This window comes from Musca domestica, unplaced genomic scaffold (assembly GCF_030504385.1).
Source record: "Musca domestica strain aabys unplaced genomic scaffold, Musca_domestica.polishedcontigs.V.1.1 13, whole genome shotgun sequence".
Taxonomy (NCBI): Eukaryota; Metazoa; Arthropoda; class Insecta; order Diptera; family Muscidae; genus Musca; species Musca domestica.
In genome coordinates, this window is record NW_026712172.1 from 11,230,326 (window position 1) to 11,242,502 (window position 12,177).

At 32.4% G+C, this 12,177-nt stretch overlaps 1 protein-coding gene across 2 annotated transcripts in view; it reads right to left on the bottom strand.

Moving 5' to 3' along the window:
- Nucleotides 1-1,091: 1,091 nt before the first annotated feature.
- LOC131800840 (sex-determining region Y protein-like) overlaps nucleotides 1,092-12,177 on the bottom strand; it is a 238,005-nt gene continuing 226,919 nt past the window's right edge. For both annotated transcript variants that reach the window (XM_059118626.1, XM_059118625.1), the window contains one exon: nucleotides 1,092-1,950. The gene's annotated coding sequence lies outside the window, so the exon portion shown is untranslated. The remainder of the gene's footprint in view (nucleotides 1,951-12,177) is intronic.

The following is a 12,177-nucleotide window of genomic DNA, read 5'->3' on the forward strand; positions in this document are numbered from 1 at the left end:
AAATTAAAAAAAAAATGTAAAAAATATGGGGTTTGAAGATGGTCCTTGATCGATGGTTCCTTTAAATGGTGTTGGCCACATACTGTAACGCAAGCGTGTGTGTGGGTCATAACTAGGACGATTCTGGTATTTATTTAAGATCCTTTTGACTTTCACTCGACGTTTCGTTGTCTTCTTCCAATATATAAAGATTAAAACGAAACACAAACAATATTATTATTTTATTATTGCGCGACTTAATCTCCTCGACTCCCGTATCCATGCTTAATAAAATAAATTAAATCATGGTATTTTTTGTTTAAGATTTTGATTTGTTTGCAAAATTGGCCTACAGCAACGAATCAAAAAAAAAAAAAACAGTTGAAACCAAAGAGTTATTTATTTAAACGGAAAAACACATTTTCATTGTCCAGATACTTTTTCATGTCATTGTCCGAATGTCTTTGTGTAATCCTTCAATGGCCTAGAGGCTTGCAGTACATGTTACTGAACTCAAATTGAATTGTTCACTAAAATATCATTGAAATCAATTTTGAATTGTCACAGCAATATTTTCAATGAATCTGTGAGGCCATCCAGGAAAGCCGTTATTATTTATTGTTAATCGAATGGAATAAAACATGACTGCAGCCTTTTCGTTTTGTTTTCAAAAGGATTGCATTGTTATTTAAAATTTTCCACGTTTTCATTCGTAAGGATTGGATTACCCAAAGTAAAGTAATAAAATCGTATTAATATATATTTATAGCAAATGAATGACTTTAGAAAATGAGGTCTGGGAAAGAAAAAAAGTCTAGCGGTGCTTTATGGCAGCTGTCTAGCTAGAGAAACAAACCACCACTCATCGAGAACATCTCTCACCATGACACCTTTTCTACTTTTTGGTGTTCTAGACTTTAACCCTTTACTTACCTATATATTTAAGCCATTGTATCCCCACCACATTTTGAGAAGGCTGTGAGCCGAAGAAATTTTCTTTAAATTAATTGAAATTTATACATCTTTATTATATCCATTAAAATTCATATTTATATTATTAATTAACTTATACTAATTAATTTCTATATATTTTTTACAGTGAAATTTCAGAGTTTAAGAAAAGTAAAAAGTACAAAGAACAAATTAATTGATTGTATTTGTACATAAATGTTTGTCGCTCCTTTTCTATTTCAGGTTTTGGCCCTATATTCCTATGATTCAGTGAAAAACTATCAAAGAAAATTTAATTTAAAAAACCGTTAGTAAAAAATAATAATTCCATTATTGTTGTTATTGTAAAAACAACGCTTGTTTATTAGTGAAGAGCGATGGTAAAGCGTAAACCAGCGTAAATTAATTTTGTCGACTTAAAGATATCTGTCAGACCGCTTGTCTGTTGAAATCAAGATATAGCGATGAGGAGCATTAAAATGTTGCAAAATAATTTGTATTGTGAGTGGCAGACCTTTTCAATACCATTACAATGAAATATTAGTTTTTTACATCTTTGATGTTTTATTATTATATTATATAAAAACACTGTCGAAAGATTAATTATAGGGCCTGACATTCCCTATTATACACTAAATGTCTTCGCACACTGTTTTGTATAAATCATACATAACTGCCGTACTGTCATTAATATACACATCTACATTTTTGGGTTCTTCTTTGCTTATACTCTCTGCGATTATGACAGCCGACTATTAGGAAAAACCCCTAAAATCCTTTGCCAGATCAGTTGTGAAGTCACCTCACATTTTTGGGTAGATCTGAAAATATAAAAGAATACCATAAAGTACATTCTTATCATTCATTCAAGTATTGATACTTCCCTAAAAATACATTCATATGCCCGACTTGCGGTTTACAGCGTGTGGGCTCAAAGTTTGCAGGCATCCGTAGACCCTTAATCATCCCTTGGCCGCAAAGAAATTAACATGAAGCTTTGCAAGTGGACTCTAAAAAAATCTGAAAAAGAAACATACATTAGTAATACATATAAAGTCAATACAATTTTGAAAAGCTATGTTTTTCATGGTTATTAATGCGAATGGTTCTGTTGTTGTCTATATCAACATTTTAGTAAATTTGCAAAATCTTAAAGAAATGGAATATAATATTACAGTGTTTGGCTTGCTTGTTTGGGATACCATAGTATTTTGTTGTTGCAAAAATCGTCAGGCTAAATCCCATTATTGTTGTTTTTATAAAAACAACGTTTGTTTATGAGTGGAGATCGATGGTAATGTTTATCAGGGGGTAAGGCAGGGAATACCTAGGTTTCGGAAAGAGCCACCAATCCTCATCAGTTCCCTTGTTTCTTGTCTGGGAACTTCACAAAATAAAATTTATATCCAATTTATAGCTAGTTTACACAACATGTTTGAGTCTGTTGTAGACAGCCTTATCGCATATTTAACTTTAACCATTTAACTTTTACATTTGCAATTTATGACTAGTAGTTGATATGGTTAACTCTCTAAATATACTCTCACATAACAATTTGCATTATAAAACTAATTAAAATTATACCACAAAATGTAAAAACACTTTTCCAGCCTTTATTAGTCATTAACAACTAATAATGTAAACTCTAACAAAATGATTTAATACTATTAGATATTTTACAACAAAACCTGTTTCACATATCGTTCTCAACTCCTTTGACATGGATTTGTTTACCTAATTTCGAAAAACTATGAAATTTAACCTGTTCTAGAATTATAAAATGAACATGACAGCAACACAAACAATAACTTGAGCAATGTTTACGAACATTTATCAAATTACAAAGCAAGCAAGCAGAAGCATGTCAGAAAAGGAGAAGTAACAAAAAAAAATTGATTTTGTAAATTCTACATATGGGGATAAAAAATCATGTAGATGGAGTGTTGCCTTGGCTTTTGGGAATAACTACTTGAAACAAGGTAAACAATAAAATATTAAACAGATGAAATCATACTTTAGAAATCACGGCAATTTTAAATTATTGTTATTGCAATATTGAAACAATTTAGAATAATTCAAGTTAACTTTTTCTGTTGATTTTTTAGAAATAAATATTAATAATGCCATGAATTCAAAAGATTTTCCGTTATGCTTACCGCAAACAAATAAAATGATATGTCAGAATTCTATAATGTGACAGTTTCATATAGATGTTTACAAATTTGTGGACATATTTTAAAGCGCTGATTGCTGATTCTGAATGGAAACCAACAAGGAAAAGCAAAAGTCGGGGGGGACCGGAATATATGATAACCTACACTAGAACTACCGTAACAAAAGAATTTATTTCCGAGCCGAGTTCCACAAAATGGTAACGAAGTCCCGAAGTTCACTCTTTTTGGGCTGCTATTAGCTATTATTTGCACAATAAACCTGAAATCGGATTAAGGATATATGTAGGAGCTATATCCAAATCTTACATACAATTTGGCAAATTTATTTCCGAGCTTCATAAGATATCTGACATTTGCCTTTTTGTCGAATAAAAAATATACATGGGAGCTATAGCTATATCTGAACCGATTTTCTCCGAATTCGGCGTACCTGCTTCTAGACAGAATTTTGTCGGATGTACCAAATTCAGGACATTAGGACAGATTATTTTTTCTTATTTTAAAAAATAATAATTATATTATTTAATTTAATAAACAAAAAATCGAATCTCAAATAACTCAAAAGGCTTATGACACATGAGAGTATTTATTACCTTTCCATTCATATTCTTAGTACCATTCCCCAACACCCAAAAACACTGTGGACAGCCAATTCGCCCGGAAAATTGTATTAATTTATTAAGATTAAAATCGATGCATATCGTTAGGAGGTATAATTTGATTGTCACTCCATTAGCATGACCTCGAAATAGTTTTGAAAATTCTGTATCGAATTAGCCATATCCCTCTGTTGGGCTCGCAATGTAAACATTAGATCTTTGAAATTTAACAAAAGGAACATTGCCATTTAAATGAAAATATCTACTCTTTCGATAGTATCTTCTTAATTTTCAAATTCATTATGGGACTCTGCTATTACAAAATGTCAGTTAATAAAAGTAACATAGTAAACAAGTAAAAAAGCTGTAAGTTCGGCTGGGCCGAACTTCTAATACGCTCCACCATTTTGTAGAAATTTGGCAATTTCTTTGTTAAAATCTTAAAAATACAAAATGCCTGTACGACGACGTGTACCTGCATAGGCAACTTTTGTCATAAGTTATTACAATATTTAAATGCGAAACTTGAATAAAAATCTGTTTATGATGTACCTAAATTATAAAAATTATAGCGTGGACCTGCACAGACACAGGCATGGGCTGAACTATCCAATACGAACTTTACATGCGAAATTTGAATCAATGTCGGTAAATAATGTCGCTAAAATCATCCAAATACCGAATAACGGGGGGTACGGTATATGGGGCTATACGAAGACGTTGACCTACATGGTCCATTTTCTGTTTTATGCTGCAGTATCTATTACGAACTTCAACTACCAAATTTGGAACGATTCTGTTAAATAATGTCGCTAAAATCATCAAAATACCGAATATCGGGGGGTACCGTTATATGGGGGCTATATGATAACTTAGATCTACATGGCCCATTTACGAACTTAACCTGCCTACTGGAAAAATATACATGTGTGCAAAATTTTGGCTTTATATCTCAATTTGTTCGAAAGATAGCGTGATTACAACAGACAGACGGACATGGCTAAATCGTCTTAGAATTTTACGTTGATCAAGAATATATATACTTTGTTGAGTCTGACATGAGTATTTCGAGGAGTTACAAACGGAATGACAAAATTAATATACCCTCCATAGTACGGTGGAGGGTATAAAAAGACTATTATTGTAAACTGTGGCGCATGAATAATGTTGTTTCTCATACGCGTACCAGCACAACATGTTTTTTAAAGCCATATTATTTTGTGGTGTTTTTAATTATTTACAATAATTTAATTTTAACTTTTTTACTCAGGTTTCATAAAAAAAATCGTCCATAACCTATTGACATTCCTGTTATTGTGTTATATGCTGTTACTTTTATGTAAATAGGTAAGTTGTTGACTTTGTTGAGAGCTATTGATGTGCCATAATTAAGAATGCATTGAACAACGACAAATGTTAAAGTTTTTTATATAGCGCAAATTTACATTACATAATTTCTTTAATATGTATTCTTATTAAAACGTATTATATGGACGAAACGGATGGACAATTTATTTGGATTTGGATTTTTTAAATGTTTTTTTTTTTTTTTTTTTTTTTTTTTTTTTTTTTTTTTTTGAAAAACTTTCCTATATCTCTTAATTAAATCACGATTTATTAAAACCTTCAGACGTATGTGTTTATACCACTAAGAGTAGCAGCATTTCAAAGAATATTAAGCAGTGGTTAGCATACACTTGGCTGGTGGATACGAGTCATATGGTCCACATACAAAGCATGAAAGTATATCAGAAATGGTATGGAATGTTTAGTAAAAGTGTTCCACTTTCCTTCCCACAGCGAACATATATAAAAAAAATATTTTTGTAATATTTAGTATTTTATGCAGCAATAAATCATGCAATAAAATAACTATTATACAATAAAACACTTCCTTTTTTGTTTACAACAATACTATTAAATATTTAAATATTTAACGATATTAAATAACTGTTGTTGCAAAATGGTCTGGCTTTATCACTTTATTGTTGTTTTTATAAAAACAACCTTTGTTTATTAGTGGAGAACGATCGTAATGTTTACCAGGGGGTAAGGCAGGGAATACCTAGGTTTCGGAAAGAGCCACCAATCCTCATCAGTTCCCTTGTTTTTGTTTGGGATTGGTGGCTCTTTCCGAAACCTAGGTATTCCCTGCCTTACCCCCTGGTAAACATTACGATCGTTCTCCACTAATAAACAAAGGTTGTTTTTATAAAAACAACAATAAAGTGATAAAGCCAGACCATTTTGCAACAACAAAATACTACGGTATCCCGAACAAACAAGCCACACTGTTCTATTAATAGACAAGGCACGGTCGACGAAGGGGTTTTTGTTGTAACAGACAAAACCAACTTACATAGTTATGCTACTTCGTTCAGGCTGAACGAAAGCATAACAAGTGGAGAAAGATGTAAATGTTTATAAGTGCGGTTGTAAGATTTAGAAGGCTTTCCAAGAGAATTTTAGTTTTATTTAATTCTTTGGTTCCTCTTCTATTGAGCTTACGATCTCGTCACTTGGGTAAAAAAATGTTTTTTGTCATAGAAGTTATTTTTAAAATAACTTCTGGGGAGAATATCCCAGACAAAAACAAGGCAACTGATGAGGATTGGTGGCTCTTTCCGAAACTTAGGTATTCCCTGCCTTACCCCCTGGTAAACATTACCATCGTTCTCCACTAATAAACAAACGTTGTTTTTATAAAAACAACAATAAAGGGATAAAGCCAGACCATTTTGCAACAACAAAATACTACGGTATCCCGAACAAACAAGCCACACTGTGATATTAAATAACAATTTTTTCATATATGTATGTGGTTTTATATATGTATGTGGTAAAACTCACACAGTCTACAATGGCTAAAATTTTCTACATTTTTCACATTCACATGATGAAGTAATTTCAAAATGGCTATATGAGCGTTAGACGATGAAAGGATAAGGGAGAAAGAATGATTATAAAATTGTAATTAATTTGACCATTTATTCGCACACACACACTCAAGTACACAATATTTTAATCATAATAATATTTTGATTACATTTGGCAGAATAATTTTTTAAAAGTAAAAATAACATTGCAGTTTTGGTGTTGTTGCTGTTATTGCTAGGAAGACAAAAGGATAAATATTCAAAATAAATAAGTACCACAATATGACAAATAACTTTTAAAAAGTTCAGAGTGGTGAATGCAAATTGTTAATAATTGTTAAAAAAAATAATAGTTGTTAAAAAATTGCTAATAATTGTTAAAAGTTGTTTAAGTTATAAACGATACCCTACAATCCAGGAAGTTGGAATATTTTGAGTTATTTTGAGTTATATAAGTATGGATAAATGATTTGCTGTATTATTTAGTTATAGGGAATCTAGTTGGCTAAGAGCGAGGAGGGTGCCTTCTGAGAAAATAACCTAAGGAAGGAATTGAATACGAGGGCAGTTCGGAAACTTCTTACTAGCGTTCGAAAATAAACAGTATGGCACTGTACTGTAGTGTTCTGTACCGTTCCGAGGTGGAGTGGTACACTAAGTTAGTGTACCGTACCGGAGCAAAACCCTTAAAAAATATTTTAGTGATACTGTACCGGAGCACAACGAGAATCGCAGTCGGAGCACTAAAGAAACGTAGTGTGCCGCAGTCGGAGCACCACTATTTGGAACGAATTTGGCAATTTTCAAAAAAAAAAAAAAACCATTAAAAGTTCTGTTAAAATCTTAAAAATACCGAATGTAGCCGTTATATAAGGGTATATACGATGACGTGGACCAGCATAGGTAACTTTTATCATAAGCCATTACAATATTCAAATACGAAATTTAAAAAAAATCAGTGAATAATGTAGCTAAAATCATCAAAATACCGAATATAGGGAGGTACCGTTCTTTAAAATAGGGCCTATACCAAAAACGTGGCCCTGCACATACAATTTTCTGTCATAGACATTACGAACTTCAAATACCAAATTTGAAACAATTCCGGTAAATAATGTCACTTAAATCACCATAATATCGGGAGTTACCGTTATTTGGGACTATACGAAGACGTGGACTTGTACAGACAATTTTCTGTCCTAAGCTGAAGTATCCATTACCAACTTCAAATACCAAATTCGAAACAACTGCTGTGAACAATGTCGCTAAAATCATCAAAATGCAGAATATCAGGAGATATCGTTATCTGGGGGCTATACGAAGGCGTGGACCTACACAGAAAATTGTTTGTCTTAGGCTGTAGTTTCCATTACGAACTTCAAATGCCAATTTTGAAACAATTCCGGTGAAAAATGTCGCTTAAATCACCAAAATACCGAAAATAGGGATGCACTATTATATGGAGGCTATATCAAAGCGAGGACCTACTTGGCCCATTTTCAATGCAGACATAATATACATTTGAAAAAAAAATTATCAACCTTCTTTATTTCGTTCAAAGTGATTTCCACAGACGGACAAACGGATAGACGAACGGACATCGCTAAATCGATATAGAATTTTATGCTGATCAAGAATATATATACTTTGTGGGGTTTAAAATGTATATTTCGAGGTGTTTCAAACAGAATAACAAACTTAATATACCCCCCTTACTATGGCGGAGGGTATTAAGAGAATATGAGCAAAGATTTTGATATGGAAAAAAATCTGTGAGATGAAAAATAAACCTTTTTTATAAGACCACTTGGACATTTCACAAATTTAACACTCATTTACTTTCTGTTCCTCTATAAGAAGACTTACAGCAAAAAAAACTTACGCAGCACATTGCCCTTTTTTCTTCATAACAAAGTTTTCCTGCAGAGAAAATCGATACTCAAGGGATTTTTGTCACCCAAATTTTTTTTTTAATCATTTTCAAGAAGCAATTTACTAAAACTCCACAAAACAAATCCCGCATTTCCATTTCTAACACTATACTTTCATTTTGCGGCACTATGTTTTTCTTCCATTGCCAAAATAAACTAAACTTGATATATCCTCCAAATATTACATTTATTTTTCCACATCATTGTTTTCTATATCCAAATATACTTTTTATTCATTTAAATGTGTGGTAATTTAGCAAAATTGTGCACAACTATTCTTTCATTCAGTATCGAATATTCAATGAAAAAAACATTTTATTTATAACAAAGTCATCTTTTAGTCAAACGCAAAACTCAACAAATGTCCATCCGAAGTATGTCCTTGCCTTGTTGGCTCTCCTCATTTTTGACAATTAAACAAGCAGTAGATTTCAATCAAATACCCATCAAACCAATGACAAAAACGATTTTAGTACGCTTTTTGCTCTTGTTGTTTTCAGACATTTACAATATGGGGTAATGATGAGAACCACGAACCATCAAAATCAGTTAACAGTGAAGTGCTCTCATGTAGAAGCATTTATAATGCATTAGGATATTAACTGGGTATGGGTGTTCATGAGGATGTGTAAATGTGTGTGTCGTTTGGACATTGTTCATTTGAGAAAATAATTTCGAATGCATTCCACAACAAAAACAACCAATACTAAATAGCAACAACAACCACAACATAAATGTGTTGTTTCAACGAACATGCACTGTACGGCTAACGAATAAGCCCCAAAGGCGTTTCAATGTTTGTATAGGTGGAGGGACGGGATTTCCAATTACATTTTCTAGCCACAAATTGCAAAAGACCCAGCCACCAAGTAAAAACTGACTAAGTTGACAAGGATGTGGTGACAACATTTGAGCAAATAGAAAACACATGAGTGGAGGAAATGGGTTTAGGATACTGCCGCTGTTGCAAAATGGATTAGACCTGAATATGTCACATTTGAGAATCGATTGCCATGGAAACATTTATCAAAGTGATTTGGCGTTAAATACCGCAAAAAGGCTAAACAAATTTGCCAGAGAGTAAATAAGTAATTGTTAAAAGGAAGGGGCATTTTAGAAAACGACTACGGGAGTGGAGTCAGTATAAAAACCATGAAAATCGAAAATTAAAAAATAGTTCTAGTTTTTGAAACATAGCATGGAGTTTTAGATTTAAGAATGGACGTTACGGATCCCTTTATGTAATTTTAAAAAAATGATTCTTAAAATAGAAAAAGGATCGTGTTTGTTTTCTGGAGTTCAATATTTTTTTTCTGCAGAAAGATGCCTCAAAGCAGAAACTTGGGTTTTCCATGGAAAATAATATCTCAAACTAGTGTCCCGTTTTTTTCTATGAACAAAATGTCGCAGTCCGCTGGGGGTCATAATATATCAATGAAAAAATGACTCATTCTTTTCAAGCATATTTTTTGCAAGAAAAAAATCATTCTTACTATTTTGCTTCAGTCAGGCCCATGATTGTTTTCTACAGAAATAAATGTCTCAGTGTTCTAAAATGAAAGGAAGAGAAGAGAAAGAGGCTCTGAAATGCGACCCGAGATTTTTTCTATAAAAAATACGTCGAGTTACAGACCTCTTAAGACTCGTTTTTTTCAAAGAAAAAAGATGCCTGACTATGCTATGTCTCCACTTTTTGCTATAAAAAGGAACTGAAGTCTAAAATTTTTTCAGTGCAAAAAATGCCTTAATTCGGAGACTAGACTTACTTCTATAGCAAAAACTTCTTAGACTAATTTTTTTATGTCATTCATATATAAAATTGTAGTGAAAAATTCAGGCAAAGATGAAACTCCTGAAGCTCTAGTCCTGAAATTTTGTTCGAGAGTCAGTCTCGATGTATACGAAAAATACTAATATGTACTAAAAATGTAATACTCTGTATTGGACAAACGGAATAAGCTATTATTCTATCATAAATTTGGAAAGAAAGTTAATTATGGAACGCAGGATAGCTGTACCAAAGGGTTTTTAGAAATTTGAACTTTAAGATTGCTCTAAATTAATACTAGAATCAAGGTTGGAAAGCAAGTTAACTATATGAAGGTATTTTTGAAAATGTGCGAACTGTACTAAATAGTACTCAATTCTGAACAGTTAGGTTTAGGGTAAACAAATGAACCTGAAATTTTTAAGAGTTTGTATTGGGGTCTCTGTTGGTGGTAGGTTTTGTGATAAAGAGGTAGTTTGGAAATTTGTACTACAAGTGCATGAAAAGTACTAAATAAAACTATATTTGGTACAATATTTTGTTGGGTGAAAAGATAGTGCTTGAAATATGAAATTTGGTTCGGTATTAAGAACGCTATTCATCTGTATCCTAGATCTATAGAGGTAGTTTCGGAAATGTGTACTTGCATTGTAAGAAAAGTGCTGAATAGTACTATACTTGGTACTGGGTAAAAAAAGACAGAGGCAAAATTCTGAAATTTGGTATTTAAATTACTGATGGTATCTGTGTTTGAAATTTGACGGTGGTTTGGAAATAAGTCCTATACTTGTACGAAAAGTACGAAATGGTACTAAATTTGTTATTTCATTGAGGGATGAGGGATTGAGGGAATCTTAAAATTTTATATTGCGGTCTGAGTTGGTATCTGGAATAGAAATATGAACCTCAAAATACTGAGATATGAAGGGGGTTATGCAAATGTGTACTATAATTGCACGAAAAATACTAAACAGTACTTAATTTGGTATTGGGTGAAGCAATACAGCTGGTATCCCGAAATCTGATTTAGATGTCATTGTTGATATCTGGAATTGATATATGGAGGTGGTGGGGAATGTGTACGATAATTGTACGGAAAGTACGAAATTTGCTATTGGATGAAGGGAAATTTGAAATTTTATACATACACTGTTGGTGTATGTATTCGAAGAATGAGTTGGGTTTGAATATGCGTACTATAATTGTACTAAATTTGATAATTGGTAAATTACATCCTGAAATCCTGAAATTTAATATTGGGGTCCCTGTTTGTTTCTAGGGCGTACATATAAAGATTTTTATATAGTTTGGACAGAATAGTACGATGTGTGATACGTTCTGATTAATAATGTTAAGTCCAACAATGACCCAATACAAACTATTGAAACGAATAAAAAAATTGAAGTGTAGGAAGTAGCAGGCACTTGAATGTTATTTATATCGAAGAAAAGGCCTCTGGCCCAAAGTCTTTTTTCTGTAGGAAAATATGCCTGTCAAGAGTTCAGAGGCCTGAATTTCTTGTTATGAAAATATTCCTCTGTCCTGTCATATAATTAATAAATATGCATAGTTCGGAAGTGTACTTGTTAAGAAGAGTGTGATTAATATTAATGTGTTGTCATTAATTATGTCACCTGTGGCGTATGAATAATTTGTCTGTTAGCACGTTTATAAAGTATACGGCATATGACAGATGTGATGTGAAGCTTTTTAATAAATCTCATTTTGGAAATGAAATACAGAATAATATCATATGTTGGTCTACCACACCAGTTCCACTAGTAATAAAATTTACAACCCACTACAGGGTGAGTGCTATCAGACAAGACAGACAACAAGGATATTGAGGGCATATTACTTTTTCAGTTGTTATCTTAATTGAAACAATCCTTCTTCTGG